A 6,000-nucleotide genomic window follows, 5' to 3' on the forward strand; every position below is an offset into this window, starting at 1 on the left:
TATTCTCAGCCCTTGCCTGAGCTGCCACCTGCTCCCTGTGAACTGCCCTCAGCTTGCTCAGCTCCCAGCTCTGTGCCGAGGTGCCCACCCAGCCCATTCGGTGCATTTTGTCTATTATAACTTGAAGCCTTGCTCACCCTGTCCACATCCCATCTGGAGAGGTGCCTGTCCATTCTGACAAGGCCCATCAGACCTTGCTACATTGCTTGTCTGTCTCATGCCTCAGTTCTTTCTTGCATGGACAGGAACCTGTATTCCAACCAATCTCTGCTAGTATTTTTTAATATTTTTTTATTATTGGGCTTGGCGGCGTGGCCTAGTGGCTAAGGTCCTCGCCTTGATGCCATATGGCCGCTGGTTCTAATCCCGGCAGCTCCACTTCCTCTCTAACTCTCCTCCTCTCAGTATATCTGACTTTGTAATGACAATAAAATAAATCTTTAAAAAAATATATTTTTATTATCATTATCATTTTTTAAAGATTCATTTATTGTTATTGCAAAATCATATATGGAGAGAGAAGGAGAGACAGAGAGGAAGATCATCCGTCTGACGGTTCACTCCCCAAGTGACCACAACGGGCCAGTGCTGCACGGATCCAGGTACCAGGAACTTCCTCCAGATCTCCCACACGGGTGCAGGGTCCCAGGGTTTTAAGCCATTCTCGACTCCTTTCCCAGGCCACAAGCAGGGAGCGGGATAAGAAGCAGGGCTGCTGGGATTAGAACCGGTGCCCATATAGGAGGACTTTAGCTGCTAGGCCACCGCACTGGGCCTTATTATTATTATCATTGTATGATACAGTTCCATAAGCCCTGGGATTTCCCTTACCCCCTCCCCAAGTCCCCTTCTGCCCCACACTGAGGTTCCCTATATTATTACTATAGTATAGTTCTTCATACACAGTCATATGTCCATCATTACTGGCAGGGACAATGGCAGAGAGTCCAGCATCCTACTGTCAAGATAGAGTGAACAGTTTAATTTTTGATCTGGAAGCAGAGCTGCGTACTGTATTGTATCCTCACATCTGGATACGATAGTCTCCATCACACAGTTACTATACATCCCTTAAACAAAAAGCCAAAATACAAAGTCAACAACAGGAAGAAAAATAGAAATTTTCAACACCACGAAGTTAAATAACATGCTACTGGATGTGATAGTCTTCATTACACAGTTACTGTACATCTCCTTAAATGAAAAGCCACAAACCAAAATCAACAAGAAGACATTAAAAATGCCATGAAGTTAAATAACATGCTCTGAATGATTAATGTGTCACTGAAGAAATGAAAATCAAAAAGCTTCTTGAAGAAAATTTTGTTACTGTATGAGCTGTGAGTCATTGAAGAATTTAATGAGAAGAAAGTGTTTTCAAGAGGTGAAACTAAATTTAAAAAAATTTCAAATCCATGAGATACAGTTACCGCTTATCTTTGTTGGTGAAATATGTCTTTTGTAGGAAACAAATAAACAAATAAATGTTTTTTTTTAATCCAGTGTACTAATCTATGACGTTTGATGGATGAGTTTAAGCTATTTACATTCAGGGTTAATATGTATGGGTGATAATTTGGTCCTGTCATTTTAGCAATGGGTTGTTCATTGATTTAGTCTTCTGTTGTTATTTTACTGGGATGTTCTTCACGTTTGCCTTTAGTTTTGGTGGGTGCTATTCCTCTTCTCTGTCAAGAGGACATCTGTATCTTTTGCAGGGCAGGTTTGGAAGAGGCATATTCTTTCGACTTTTCTTTACTGTGGAAGAATTTTATTTTATTTTCAAAGGCATAGGAAAGTTTTGCTGGGTATGTTATCCTGGGCCGACAATTCCTTGCTTTTAGAATCTGGAATATGTCACTCCATTCTCCTCTTGCCTGTAGGGTTTCCTGTGAGAGGTCTCCTGTGAATTTAATTGGTATTTCTTTATATATCAATTGATTTTTTTTCACATGCATATTTAAGGATCTTTTCCTTATGTTCAATTGAAGAGAGCTGGATTATCATGTGTTATGGTGAAGATTGCTTTTTGGTCAACCTTATTGGGAGTTCTGTGCCCCTCCTGGATGTTGTTTCCCAATTCTTTCTCTAGATTAGAGAAATTTTCCCTTATTATTTCATTGAATACACCTTTAATCCCAATTTCTCTTTCTGCACCTTTTGGGACTCCCATAACTCTTACATTTGGCCTTTTAAGAATGTCTTTCAGTTCTTGAATACTTTTTTTTTTAACTTGACCCAGCTCTATTTCTAGCTCTTGTTTCCCTCTGGTGACAGGAAATATCTTCCAATTTTGAGATTCTTTCTTCTGCCTCCTTCATTCTATTTTGGAGACTCTCCACTGTACTTTTAATTTGCTCCACTGTATTCTTAACTTCTTATACATCAGCTTTCATTTGATTCATTTCCTGTGTAACATATTTCTTAAATTCCTTGAATGCATGCTTTATATGCTTCTTATTGTTGATAAGAAGTTTTTAACAAGTGTTTTGAATTCTGTATCCTCCATTTTCTCGATGTCTTCCTCAGTTAACTCTGAGGTTGGCAAAGGCTTTTGCTCCTTTGCAGGAGAGTCTTCAATAATATTCATTGTGCCTTTGTCTACTCTTTTGTTCTTGGTGATTGTACTTCTGGTTATCAGATTCTTCTCCTTGGGGCAGGTTTCTAAGCTCTGTCACCCACAGGTCTACAATTAGATTTTACTTATTGTGGTTGGTACACAGCTCTTTGTTTGCAGTCACTTGTGCCACTCCCTCCAGCAAGTTCCAGGTCTGGGTTCTTACGTTAGATTTCCACCATGGTCTCTGTAGCCCCAGCTCCTGGCTTACCAGTCTCCACCTCCTGTGATACCGTACTGAGGTTGCACTGTTGTCTGTACAGTCTTTCTCCTGCTTCCTGTTAGAGCAATTTCCAGGATTAGGGAGACACAAGGTGTCCTATATAACTAGATTGTTGGTGGTGCTAGTCTCGCTGGGACCTGTTGGCCGTTAGGTCTGAGGGCCACATGGACCCATACAATGCAGTAGTCAGTATTGTTTTCCTGTGAGACCAGTGCAGTGCACTGAGCTCAGTGAATTTGCTCCCAGCTCAGCACATGCGCAGCTCACTGTTGTCCCTGCAGTGTTAAAGTTTCTCCACACTGTAAACAATGGCTCCACACTGTGCCTTTATTTGAGTTCTTGCTGACTGTCAGGTCTGAGGCCTTGTGGACCTATCTTGACCCATATGATGCCAAAGTCAGTATTTTTTTCTGTGTGATGCACGGAGCTCAGTGAGTTCGCTCCAAGCTCAGCACATGCACAGTTCACTGTTGTCCCTGTAATCTTTTTTTTTTTTTGTAAGATTTATTTTATTTCTATTGTAAAATCAGATATACAGAGAGAAAGAGAGAGAGGAAGATCTTCCATCCAATGATTCACTCCGCAAGCGGCCACAATGGCCGGAGCTGAGCGGATCTGAACCCAGGTGCCAGGAGCTTCTTCCAGGTCTCCCACACGGGTGCAGAGTCCCAAGGTTTTGGGCTGTCCTCGACTGCTTTCCCAGGTCATTAGCAGAGAGCTGGATGGGAAGCGGGGCTGCTGGGATTAGAACCAGCGCCCATATGGCATCCCAGTGTGTTCATGGCAAGGACTTTAGCCACTAGGCCACAGCGCTGGACCTGTCGTTGTAGTCTTAATACCTTTTTCTACACTGTACAAAATGGTGCCTGATGTGCCGCTACTAGAGTTCTTGATCTGCTGGCCATCAGGTCTGAGGGCTATTCAGACCTATCTTGGATGGAACTGGTAGGATGCCATGTTGTTGCAGTTCACTGAGCCAGAAATGAGTTCACTCTCAGCTTAGTGCTTGCACAGTACCGTCCGTAGCTTTTGCCTCCCTATGCAAAATGGTGCCCCATTCAGCTGTAGAGGGTGGACTGGGCTGTGAAATCTACCCTGTTGCTTCACAGCCCATCTGTCTCTGATCCTGGTCAAATCAAACTGACCAGCAGGACAGGCAGTTTTTGTCTGAGTTCATCTCCTGAGCTCCCAGTGAATACCTCTCCCCACCTTGTTGCTGGTGGAGTTCAGATGGCTGCTCACTGAATGCTAATTGGATATCAGTCACTGCAATGCCACACCGTTGTGTCTGCTGCTTTTCTGTGTCTGTCATTCTCCAGGTGCTCCTCTGCTGTTGTTCTGTCCTCTCCTATTACCTGAAATGTGTCCTCTCTGCTTCACACTGGTGAATGTTTCTCCATCTGTTTGAGTGTGTCCTTACCATATTCCACCATCTTGATTCTCTTTTTCTGTCCAATCTCTGCTACTATTTTGAAAAGAACATTCACGGGGCTGGCACCATGATATAACAGGCTATGCCTCTACCTGTGGCACCAGAATCCCATATGGGCACTGGTCAATGTCCCAACTGCCCCACTTCCAGTCCAGCTCCCTGATTGTGGCCTGGGAAAGCAGCAGAGGATGGCTCAAGTCCTTGGGACCCTGCATCCAGGTGGGAGACCTGGAGAGGTTCCTAGCTTCAGATTGGCTTAACTCTAGCCATTATGGCCTTTTGGGGAGAGATCCAATGGATGACAAATTTTTCTGTCTCTCCTTCTGTCTGTGACTTTGACTTTCAAATAAAAATAAAGTAAATCTTTAAAAAAAAATTAAGGAAGCACAGCATATTCAAAACTATAATTGTCATCAGTACTTGACTGGAAGAAATGCAGATGGAGCCAAGGATGTGCACCCCAAAAACACCCAGTCATAGTGCCAGGCCACATGCCACTGGCTGTCTCAAGTTTCACAGACCAGGCAGCCCCACTTCCGATAGGCTCCATGCTAATGACGTGGGAAAGCAGCAGAGGATGGCCCAAGTACTTGGGCCTTTGCACCCGTGTAGGGGATCTGGCTTTTAACTAGCCCACCTCTGGCCATTGTGACCATTTGAAAAGTGAACCAACAGATGGAAGATCTCTCTCACCTTCTCTCTCTGTAACTGCTTTGCAATAAAACTAAATAAATTTTTGAGAGTGAGAGAAAGCACCAATGGAAGCTGATAGCACATTTCTTCCACCAGGAGCACCAGTCTGAGACAGATGAGCTTAGAACCAGCAGTGCCCCGAGCTGACCCATCCCTGTGGGGAGAGGCAGAAAGCTGAGATCCTGGAGGACGGGACAGCACCCTGAACACACTAATCAAGCCGGGAATGCTGCGGACAAAGCTACCCCACATCTCCCCTAGGAGCCTTACCTGCTTCTCCAAGTCACGAGTGTGTGTGTGTGTGTGTGTGTGTGTGTGCACGAGAGAGAGAGAAAGAGAGAGAGAGAAGGGGGAATATTGAAATCAGAGGTTCTGCTCATTTTAAGTCCCTTTTGGAATGAAAAAAAAAAGCACCAAACCCAATGTTGGCCGACTGTCTAAAGGAAAGCACAGAGACTTCTGGTGAATGAATCCTTTCAGAACACTACCATGGCTTTCTCAGGCGTCTGTCGCAAGGGACAGCAGGAGTAAGCAGCCCCTTTCCTGCCTGGCCAAGGCCAGCGGAGGTCACCCCAAGGGCCCTGGCAGCGAGGCCCCTGCCTCTAGACAGGCTTGGTGATTCCTTTCTGCCAAGTGCCTTGTGCTGGAACTGCCACCTTCCCAGCTTTGCCGGGGAAATGAGTAGCTTCCAGGCCCTTCCATCCCGCTGCAAGCCTCGGCTGCCTCCTTGGAAGGTTCAGAGGGAGAGATTTTCCAAAATGAGCATTTGCATAGGTTTCCCCCCTCTAGCATAAGCGAGTGGCACTTACCAGCCAGGAAAACGAAGGCGAGCTTCTGTCCTGTGGTTTTAATGGGTACCTGGAAAAGGAGATGGCGGCCTTTAGAGGAGCTCACTGCGATCCTGCTAATCAGGAGCTGGAGAAGGGGGTGCCTGGTGAAGACATGGTGAAAACATGAAACCCGGGCCTCACTTGTGAATTCTTGGCCCTGGCGGGGACATGACTCCCAGTCCCTCCTGACCACACACACAGGTGG

Source organism: Ochotona princeps, chromosome 3, assembly GCF_030435755.1.
Source record: "Ochotona princeps isolate mOchPri1 chromosome 3, mOchPri1.hap1, whole genome shotgun sequence".
Lineage (NCBI taxonomy): Eukaryota > Metazoa > Chordata > Mammalia > Lagomorpha > Ochotonidae > Ochotona > Ochotona princeps.